We start from the raw sequence: 11,725 nt of genomic DNA, 5'->3' as shown, positions 1-11,725 counted from the left end.
TCTCCCTCTCTCACCCTTACTCTCTCTTTCTCTCTTTCTCTATTAGGTTTAATGATTTTTTTCTCTTTTTCTCTCTCCTCTCCCTCTCATTTTTTTCTCTCCTCTCCCTCTCTCATTTGCCTTTCTCTCTTTCTCCCCCTCTCTCGTTTCCTCTCCCTCCCTCACCCTGACCCTCTCTTTCTCTTTTTCCCTATTAGGTTTAATGATTTTTCTCTTTTTCACTCTCCTCTCTCTCTCTCTCATTTCTTTCTCTCTCCTCTCCCTCTCTCATTTCCCTTTCTCCCTTTATCTCTTTCTCTCCCTCTCTCATTTCCTCTCCCTCCCTCACCCTGACCCGCTCTGTCTCTCTTTCCCTATTAGGTTTAATGATTTTTCTCTCTTTTTCTCTCTCCTCTCTCTCTCTCTCATTTTTTTATCTCTCCTCTCCCTCTCTCATTTACCTTTCGCTCTTTCTCTCCCTCTCTCATTTCCTCTCCCTCCCTCACCCTGACCCTCTCTTTCTCTATTTCTCTATTAGATTTAATGATTTTTTCTCTTTTTCTCTCTCCTCTCCACCTTTCATTTTTTCTCTCTCCTCTCCCTCTCTCATTTCCCTTTCTTTCTTTCTCTCATTCTCTCATTTCCTCTCCCTCCCTCACCCTGACCCTCTCTTTCTCTCTTTTCTCATTAGGTTTAATGATCTTTCTCTCTTTTTCTCTGTCCTCTCTCTCTCATTTCTTTTTCTCTCTCCTCTCCCTCTCTCATTGCCTTTTCTCTCTTCCTCTCCCTCTCTCATTTCCTCTCACTCCCTCGCCTCACCCTCACCCACACCCTCTCTTTCTCTCTTTTCCTATTATGTGTAACATCTTATCTCTTTTTCTCTCTCCTCTCATTCTCTCTTTTTTTCTCTCTCCTCTCCCTCTCTCATTTCCTTTTGCTCTCTTCCTCTCCTTCTCTCATTTCTTCTCCCTCCCTCTCCCTCTCTCATTTCCCTATTATGTTTTCGTCTCCCCCCCCTCTCCCTCTCCCTCTCCCTCTCCCTCTCCCTCTCTCATTTCCTCCCTCTCCCTCTCCCTCTCCCTCCCCCTCTCTTTCTCTCTCCCTCCCTCTCTCCCTTTCCCATTTCCTCCCCCTCTCCCTCTCCCTCTCTTTCTCTCTCTTCCTCCCTCTCCCTCTCTCATTTCCTCCCCCTCCCTCTCCCATTTCCTCCCTCTCCCTCTCTTTAATTTCCCTCTCTTTCTATCTCTCCCTCTTCCTCTCCCTCTCCTTCTCTCTCATTTCCTCTCCCTCTCTCATTATACACAAATTATACAAAAAATAAATAAAAAAGAGAAAGAATATACTCTCTCTCCCTCTCATTCTCTCATTTCATCCCCCTCCCTCTTCCATTTCCTCCCTCTCCCTCTCCCTCTCTTTCTCTCTCTCTCTCCCTCCTCCCTCTCTCATTTCCTCAGAGAGAAAAAGAAAAATAAGGGGGGAGAGAGAGAGAGAGAGAGAGAGAGAGAGAATATAGAGAGAAAAGAGAATGAGAGAAAAAACTTGAAAAAGAAAGAGAGAGAAAAAGAAAAAAAGGGGGGGGGGAGAGAGAGAGAAACTGAGAGAAAGATACAAAGAGAGCAAAATAGAAAGAAGGGGAGAGAGGGGGGAATAGAGAGAAAGAGAACTATAGAGAGAGAATATATAAAATTTAAGAGAGGAAGAGAGGAAATGAAATAAGGAAAAGAGGGGGGAGAAAAAAAGGGAGAGAGAGACAAATAGAAGAAAAGTGGGGAGAGAAGAAAAGAAGAGAGAAAAGAAGAAAAAGAAGAGAGAGAATTTAAACATAGAGAGAGAGAGAATTATAGAGAGAGAAAAGATAACATTTAAAAGAAAGAGAAAAGTAAAAAAATTAAAGAGAGAATGAAGAGAGAGAAGAAGATAAAAAGGAAAAAAGAGAAGAGGGAGAGAGAAGGAAAAGAGAGGAGAGAGGAGAAAAAGAGAAGAAAAGCAGGGGGGAGAGAGAGTGAGTGATGCCAGGAGGCATATTTCACGGTGGATTCCATGCCACGATGGATTCCGTGAGGTTTTACGGTGGATTCCGTAAACTTTGATGACCGGGGTTCATACACAAAGTGGATTCTTTGTGCGAGAAGTTGATGGGGATGCCTGTCCTTTTCGGGCGTTTCATTAATTTAGTGTGTACATGGGTGATTCCATAGCGGGTGATTCCGCAAAATGCATATTAAATTAATAAACGTTTATGAGTTTAGAGTGCGCACTCGTAATAAATTAAGGTTAGGATTTATTTCTAACCAGTTGATTTATTTATGTAGTTGAAGACTGCTAGGTATTCACTTTTGTCGGTTTAATTGTATTATTTTACTAACAATTGTGAATGCTTCAGTTGATGTGTAGAGATAGCAGCAGTGGCGGAGGAAAGAATTGGAGGATAGCGAGTATTCAATTTATGGATTATATTTTGATGGGCGCATACCTTAGGCATGGCGCCTATATTTTGTCACGCCTATTTATTAAGGCGTCGGATATTTATTATTATTTTGTATGCACATGGGCGCACGATTATGTTATTTCTATTTGGACATTGTATTAGGCGTGCCAGACTCTTTGGGCACCGTCCATTAGCTTTATTCCTATTTTTGTGTTAAAGCAAACTCAAAAGCTAAAAGCTTGCTATTTTGTAATTTGGGCTATTATTTGAGCTTGAAGATGAATAATACATAAAATACATGCTTTGTGGAGTGCTCACACAAGGCATGGGGGGAGATTGCACCTAATTGGTCTCTTGCTCTTGTTGTTCATGCTTTTTACCTTGTAATTTGTGCAAAAAGTAGAGTTCTATTGTTCTTGGGGACCTTCCGACATTCACTACGCAAGCGTACAGCATCCGATCTGCGCACCACAGAGAGAGAGAGAGAAAGAGAAAGAAGAAGAAGAAGAAGAAAGACAGAGAGATGGGGGAAAAGAAGAAATAGAAAAGTCTTTTTTAAAAATATTTTTTAAGAAAAAGGGGGAGAGAGAGAGAGAGAGAGAGAGAGAGAGAGAGAGAAGAAGAAGAAGAAAGAGGAAGAGAGATGTGAGAAAAGAAGAAATAGAAAAGTCTTTTTTAAAAATATTTTTTAAGAAAAAGGGGGAGAGAGAGAGATGAAATCGAAAAGAGAGAGAGGGAGAGAAGAAAAAAATAAAAATTAGGAGAGAGATGAAATCGAAAAGAGAGAGAGAGAGAGAGAGAGAGAGAGAGAGAGAGAGAGAGAAGAAGAAGAAGAAGAAGAAAGAGGAAGAGAGATGTGAGAAAAGAAGAAATAGAAAAGTCTTTTTTAAAAATATTTTTTAAGAAAAAGGGGGAGAGAGAGAGATGAAATCGAAAAGAGAGAGAGGGAGAGAAGAAAAAAATAAAAATTAGGAGAAAGGAGAGGAGCAAAAAAGGGGGTAGAGAGAAAGAGGAGAAGAAGAGAGAGAATATGAACAAAAAGAGAGAATTATATAGAGAAAAAATATAAAATTTGCATACCTTAAGAGAGACTAAGGGAAAATATAAAATTTACTACTATATTATTTTGGTTGTAGGTTTGGAAAGTCTTGAAACTCTAGAGGGCTTCCCGAACTTACAACATTTTCCAAACCTCCCTTTTTTAATTAAAACCCCCTCCCCTCCCCTTTCTCTCACGTGTAATATCTCCTTTTCTCTTCCCCTCCCCTTTTTAATTAAAAGTCCCCCCCTCTCTCTCTCTCTGGAGGGCTTAGGCTCTCTCTCTCTCTCTCTCTCTCTCTCTCTCTCTCTCTCTCTCTCTCTCTCTCTCTCTCTCTCTCTCTCTCTCTATTTTAAATTAAAACCCCGTCCCCTCTCTCACTTATAATCTCTCTTTTCCTTTTCCCTCTCCCCTTTTTAATTAAATTTCTAATCTGTCCCCCCCCTCTCTCTCTCATGTGTAGGTTCTCTCTCTCTCTCTCTCTCTCTCTCTCTCTCTCCTTTAATTAAATTAAACTTATTTTTAAATCAAAAGTTTCTCTCTCTCGATTAGATTAAAATTTTTAATTTTTAATTTTTTTAATTAAATATTTTTTGGAGATATTTTTTCAAACACTTTGAGAAGAAGAAGAAGAAAAAGAAGGATTAAAAAGAAAAAGAAGAAGAAAGAGAAAAAGACGAAGAGAGGAAGACAAAGAGAAAAGAGAATAGTCTTTTTTAAATTAACTTTTTTGATATAGTTTTTGACTTGAGAGAGAGAGATGAAGAGGAAAGATAAAATTTAAAAGAAAGAGAAAAGAAAAAAATTAAAGAGAGAATGAGGAGAGAAAATAAGAGAAAATATGGAAAAAAAGAGAGGGAGAGAGAAGAAAAGCGGGGAGAGAGAGAGAGAGAGAGAGAGAGAGAGAAACAGAAAGAAGAAAAGAAGAAGAAATAGGAAAAGAGGAAGAGAGATGGGGGAAAAGAGGAAAGAGAAAAGTATTTTTTTAAATTTAAATATTTTTAGAGAGAGAGAGAGAGAGAGAGAGAGAGGATGAAATTTAAAAGAGAGAGGGAGAGAAGAAAAAAAGGAAAATTAAGAGAAAGGAGAGGAGAAGAATAGGGGGCAGACACAGAGAGAGAGAGAGAGAGAGAGAGAGAGAGAGAGAGAATATGAACATAAAGAGAGAGAATTACATATAGGAAAAATATAAAATTTACGTACTTTAAGAGAGACTGAGAGAAAATATAAAATTTACTACTATATTATTTTGGTTGTCGGTTTGAAAATCCCCAAACCTCTAGAGGGCTTCCCGAACTTATAACCTTTTCTAAACCTCCCTTTTTTAATTAACCCTCCCCTTCCCTTTCTCTCACTTGTAATCTCTCATTTTCTCTCCCCCCTCCTTTTTAATTAAAAGCACCTCCACCTCACTCTCTCTCTCATTGTAGGGCCTAGGCTCTCTCTCTCTCTCTCTCTCTCTCTCTCTCTCTCTCTCTCCAAAAAGAGAGTGATGAAGAGAAGAAAAAATGAAAATTAGGAGAAAGGGAAGGAGGAGAAAAGGGGACATAAAGAGAAAGAGAATAAAAGGAGAGAGAGAGAGAAAGAGGAGACGACAAGAAGAGAGAGAATTATATATAGAAAAAAGATAAAATTTATATACTTTAAGAGAGACAGAGGGGGGGAAAGAAAGTGAAAGAAGAAGAAGGAAAGAGAGAGAGAGGAAACATGGAGAGAGAAGAAATATAAAATTTAAAGAGAGAGAGAAAAGGAAAAATAGAGGAGAGAAAAAGAATGAAAAGAGAGAAGAGAGAGAGAGAATAAGAAGAGAGAATATTAACAGAGAGAGAGAGAGAATGATAGAGAGGAAAGATGAAATTTAAAAGAGAGAGAGAGATAAGAAAATTTTTAAAAAGAGACTAAAGAGAGAGAGAAAAAAAAAGAAAAGAGGAGAGGGAGAGAGAAGGAAAAGAGAGGAGAGAGGGGGGAGATAAAGAGAGAGAAAGAATCGTGAGAGGAGAAAAATAAACTAAAATAGAAGGTGCAGAGAGAGAGAGAGAATGAGACATAGGGAATTGGGAGAGAGAGAGAGAGAGAGAGAGAGAGAGTCTGAAGAAAAAAATTAGAAATAGGGAGGGAAAAGAGGAGAGAGAAAGATGAGAAATGGATTGTTGAGCAAAGTTCGCACGGCAACTTCACTTGCCGCTTCGGGGTCTAGAGTCCATTTGCACGCGAAGCGTGCGTGGAACGCTAGTTCTCCTTATAGCTTCAATAGGGGACACATAAAGAACATTTCCATCACCACTAGCATGAGTAATTGTAGTCACTTCTTCAAATTTTCCCTTCCCTTTGTTTATCATTTGGTAAATTCTTGTCATCATTATTTGCCTTCCTATATTGCAAAAAAGCAACATTGTAGTACTCATCATAGCAAAATGCCTAGCTCCCATCCATTCAATGGACAAGATACTCACTTTCAAACCATAACACCAATAAATTACTTCAACAATTCTATTGTATGAGCACTGCAACTCCTTATTCCACTATTACACATAAGTTATGGTTGGAACATTGGAGGGCTATCAAGCTAACATCCAAACTTGGAGTAGCTATCCCAAACCAAACACTTTTGTTATGCGGTCAAAACAATCCCATTATACTTACAAAATGAAAATTTGGAATTATGTGATTACATAGTCCTTGTTGTGCCCTAAAATTTGAGCATTAGAATTCCTTATTCAAATGTCCTACATAAAAGTCATGCTTGAAATAGTGGAGGGTCATCAAGCTACCATTTTCTTGCATGACTTCTATAAGATGATCTCTACTCAAACAACATGGATAGAATGGGCTCCTTCTTGAAGATTAAGCTTCTATTCCCACAAGAAATGAGCTCCTCTTGCTCTAAGATCACTCCTCCTTCTCTTGTGTCCAAATCTTCACCTTTGTGTGGCAATAGCAGCTCATCTCTTGCTAGAAATATCCCATGCACCTTAAACAATGCCTCAATCTAAAGCTCCTCTTGAGTACCATCCCACAAGCTTAGGTTGAGAGACTTTGAGACCAATCGAAGGAATAGAAGTAGTAGTAAATCAAAGAAAGAGAGTGAGAGGATATATGCAACCTTGGAGGAATGCAAAAGCTACAACATTCCTTATTCTCCACTATCCAATGAATAAAGAATGGTGCATCTATCTATGTCTATTTGACTAATGGATGATATTGTACATGGGTAGGAACTTGGCCTTTATCCCAATAAGAGCAAGTGATTTTTGAAAGGGCCTTTTCACTAAATAGGGATTTCCCATGTGGTGACCAATGAGCCAACCACTTTCCAACATCTCATGTATGCCATATTGAAAGACATATTGTGAGGCTTTTTAGAAGTGTTTGTTGATCCTCTTCTATAGTCACATTGTCTTGAGAACACATATTTCTAGTTTGAGTTTTTTGTATCCATCACTTCAACTTAGATGCTTTTCCTTTTTATTGCAAGCGTGAGGTTCGAGATTAGACACTCCAAAATCAAGCAATTCTCCATAGTTGATGAGAGCATCCAAGCAAGAGTGAAGAAGAACAATGAGAGCTTAACAATGTTGAGAGCTTGATGAGCCTTCTCTCCTACATGATCAAATTGATCTAACACCAATGTTACAAAGCCAAATGCAAGAAAAATATGTTTTCTCCACCTAGCCATAGTATATTATAGACCCCATGCCTCCTTTTCTTGGATTCCACTCTATTCTAGGAGGCGCTTGCCCATCATGCTAGTGGCATTGACCATTCCATCCTCAAAAACTCCCCAAAACTCATTTTCTGCATAGCCTAGGGCACCCATCCTAGGATATGATGTACATCCATTGACCACATACCATGCCAACCATCCTACTATATGATGTATGTCCATTGACCATCTTACTGCATTGGCCATATCCTGCTCATTGTATGATCATGTCCACAAATACATCATTCATATTCACTATATTGCATGTTACATAAAATACTTGTTCAAATAATCATATGGAAGCAAGAATTAAACTCAAGGCTTAATCGTATGTGCGAGCGGACCCGGATTCTCATAACACACACATGCACACGCCTTATTGGGTGCCCTAGATGTTCCGGGGTATCTATTCATCGTGTTTTGGATGGACCCGCGTGAACCTAGAGAGAGAGAGAGAGAGAGAGAGAGAGAAGGATTATCCACGTTATAGACAAAACTTCGTCACCATGCTTGATTATTCCTTGGCAAAAGCAGCTGTGCCTTGCAGGCTTCTGCCCAATTATCCATACATATATCCATATAGTGCTGTGCAGGTATCAAGAGATGTGGACCCAGACTCCAGCCCCAGGCACTCCATCATAGACAGCAAATAACATGTAATAGGAAGAAGGAGCCAACGTTGAGTAGGGAGGGGCTGTCACATCGATGCCGTACTCACCATCACCTGCTGCAGCAGGTTGAGACACTGCTAAGCTCAACAATCTCTGGCCCTGCGAGTACGAATGCGTCGTAAATGGAGAACTCAGCATGTTGATCCCCACATATCCTGTGGGATCAGTTGCCATTGACACCTTCACTTCAAATGTCTGATTGTATCCAACCTTGGATGGTGCTGACACTATACTTGGCCTCACCCCATCGTTTGCAGAGCTCAAGTAGTCCGGTGAGAACGCCTCCACCCGCAGCTCAGTCGGAAACTCCCCCGACAATGTGTAGTACTGGTGTGTATTGCTCCCTGCCACCAGAATTCGACCGTCTGGCAGTAGATTTGCAGTGGAGTGGTACACCCTGGGGATGGTGGATGCAGTTTGGGCCACAAAATTTCCAGAGTTTGTTTGATATAACACAGGATTTAGAACTGCATTCTTTGCATTGCCCCATCCCTGGCATCCGTTTTCCGCCCCATTGATGATGAGGACATCTCCTGTTGGTAGCATTACCATATCTCCCATGGTTCTTGGGTATGGCATTGTTGACATTGTCCATTTAGGTGTGTCAGAAGTGACAGTAATCAGGCCACATGTGTCTGATGCTAGCATAAAAGCTGATGTATCAAGAAAAGCTCCATATTGAGCACCCCCACATACCAGCACATCCACAGTAGAGAAACCATCTTCTGCAAGCAAAGGAAGCATGACTGATGAGCCTGCGGATGGGTAGTTGCGGGGCTCACCAGGTATAGTAGGGAATGTCTTGAGGACCGTGTTTGTTTGATAATCCAAGATGATTGAGTCTCTGTTTGCAAAGATGTATAGGTTCCCATCTGGCAGGAGATGCACAAAGGGGTAGAGATTGTCATATTGTGCATCATTTGTCTGTTCAAGGAATGGCAGTGTGACCTTGTCACCTTTTGAAGGAATGAACTCATAGGTGAAGACCGCACGGCCACCTACGACAATTTGGCTGCCATCAGGGAGTAATTGATTGGTTGCATACCATCTACCATCCTGCAGGAATTGGCTTGAGGACTCCACCCAATCACAACTGCCACCCGAAGCACATGGGGCAAATGTACGAACCTTATTGAGGCCATCAAAGTCTCCTCCTGTTTGGACTAATGTACCATCAGGGAAGAACTGGCCTGAAGAGCACCATGTGTCTGTCTGAATGAATAATGGCCGGACAGTGTTGCTGCCTGGATCGAAGAGAACCGAGTGGGCTGTGCAATCAACAGTTTGATTGAGGTCAGTTGCACTATTGCGGCATTCCCCGTCTGGCAGGTCAATTTGGGAGGGGCCAATATCAGTTCTGTCCAACAGCACCACATTGCCATAGTGGGTTACTGCAGCATGCATGGCAGCAATGCCTGCATTTTTAAGTAGAACCTCCCAACCACCTGCACCAGTGGCCACATCAAATGGCCTCAGAGCGCATAGGAATAGCAACAAAATAACCACCATTTTCTTGGGTTGATCAAATGAAGCTTTTGAGTTGAGCTTGATTGCTAAGGATTGCTACTTCTATTGGGCACATATGCTGGAGCTGTAGTACTGTGCAGATTTGCTGGACAGCAACATATGAGACCTTTGTTTTGTATCCAGCTGTGAGGACATCAAGCCTACTATCCGTTCAATCGGTAGTGCTTGCACTGACTAAAACTAGCAAATTTTAGGCTATGGAGATCATTATGCTCAATCATGCGATTTAAGGCATCAATTTTGATGTTAAGTAGAGCTCAGAATACTGCTAATCAGACCAATTTTTGCCTGGACAATGGAATGGGTCAACTAAGTGCAATCTTTACTAATCAAACCAATGTGACGTGAACAAGATGCTTCTTTAAAGCAAGGCTGTAAAGTGAGGGAAACACCAAAGAAACACAGCAAGGTGAGGCTATTTATCATTTGGGGAGAGCGAAGCTTTTCCTGTGTGTTCAACAGTGAGTGTTGTAGTCCAAGTCACAGGATGTGACGGCACACAGGATGGAAGCCATGGGAGAGCATCTGAGGAATACTGCGAGCGAATGCCAATATGGGACAGTTATTATTATAATGCAAGGTGATGTTGATCAGCTATCTGGACACAGAGAAGGGATTGGGTTGCCAGGTCCTGAAAACGTGAACAAGGGGCATTGTTCATCGTTGCGGCCATCTCTGATGGCGCAAGGTGATCAGAATTTCTGCAGTGTTTGGAAAAACAAATCGGACGCAGACGGATATTGAATTTGATGATATAAACTCAACGGCAATGGATCCCGATATGCTTATAATACTAGTCACCTTCAGAGGCGCATTAAGTTATGATGATAATACTAGTCTTCTTGACAGGGTCATGAAGTTATCTGTAAAATGACATCCTAAGGATTGATGGAGAAGGGTGGCGTGCCATGGATTAGAAATCTTGTATTGTGAGTATCCCTTTATTGACAAAAGAGTGGAAAACAGTTGAAACGTGTGGGACTATGGGACAAGGATATATACATGCTTACCCGCAATTTAGGCCCATCGTGATAATGGGCAAGGTTTTCTCACCATAGTCGTGTAGAGCTATCAAACCCTGTCAAATCAAGGCTACACATAACAAACAAGGAACTCCATATTAATTGACATTGGGTTTCTTGCTCTTTTTCGCTGGAAGACATGCCACTAAACAGAAATATGATGTTTCTCATCTGTAGATGCTTTGATAATGTTAAGATCTAGTAATGCCTACACTATTTTGTGCAATTATCAAAAGTGAAGATGCTTAGAAAATAATCAAACATTGTCTCATGTCCACTCCCCATTAGAAACCAAACAATTTCGAAGGCATATTTTTCTCAGATACCTTTCTACCATTTTTTTTTTGCTAATGTTCGTATGCTAGTAGCATGAATATGACTATTTGTATGCAAGCAACAACACTAGCAAGAACTTCAAGGCTTGCTTTCCATGTGCTACTAGAACCCTTGCAATATATTTAATTATAAATAGATTTGTATTTGTACACTCAACCTCCCATTCAAGTCTTCTATCCTTCTCAAGTCTCTTAGAAAATGTTGATCCTCTTGGAATTAATTTGCCATTGTCAAGCAATTTTCTATAGTGAGTTGTTCCTTGCATATGCATCTTAGGTCATAAAAACTTTGAAATTTTTAGAAGGAAACTTGCATCATAGAAATGTCAAACATATCATTTGTTGTAAATTGAGTTTATCAACATGTCATTTTTCTTCATGTGATCCAAACGAGATTGATTTTCTATGACTTACTACTTTTCTTGTTTGAAGTAAACTAAGTGGATGATTGAAATTATCTAATGATTTTCTCCTTATTTGTTATTGAAACCCTACAGGGAGTGAACTTGATTAAACCATTTTGTGAAATGCTCATGTGCACCACCTTGCACCCTTGATTACATAAATAAGATGTAATTCATCAAGTCTTATAGCAAGCACCCAACTAATTGAGGCCACCCTCATTTTGGTGAGGCCACAAACTTACCTTCTTTTCCATGACATGTTAAATTAGTATTCTAGGTGGTTAACTTTGCAAATTTGGTTCCTTTCCCATCTTGCTACTAATCATACGATACATCCTTTCCAATATAATGTCTAATTATAAAGTTTGAGTGAATGCATCTTTAACTAGATTTGATATTTTAGCATTTCAAAGTGCAAAAGATGTAAGGATGTCTTGTAGTTAATTTATTGAACATCATGCCATATCCTAGTTTAGAATAATTTTGTCTCCTTTATCACGCTTATGTCCCAATGATTAACATTCTTCTATTGTAAATTTTCTATGGATGCCATGCAATGGAATTGTTATTATTGTCTCCATTCAAGTACAAAAAGACAAGCCAAATTGTAACTCCAT

The 11,725-nt window shown here is 40.0% G+C and overlaps 1 pseudogene; it reads right to left on the bottom strand.

The window, feature by feature from the left end:
• Positions 1 to 7,379: 7,379 nt before the first annotated feature.
• Positions 7,380 to 9,852, bottom strand: LOC148009396 (aldehyde oxidase GLOX pseudogene; annotated as a pseudogene).
• Between the last annotated feature and the right edge of the window lie 1,873 nt (positions 9,853 to 11,725).

This window comes from Lygodium microphyllum, unplaced genomic scaffold (genome assembly GCF_053477565.2).
Source record: "Lygodium microphyllum isolate KBCC unplaced genomic scaffold, Lygodium_microphyllum_v1.1.10 scaffold_31, whole genome shotgun sequence".
NCBI lineage: Eukaryota > Viridiplantae > Streptophyta > Polypodiopsida > Schizaeales > Lygodiaceae > Lygodium > Lygodium microphyllum.
This window is presented reverse-complemented; position numbering and strand designations above follow the sequence as displayed.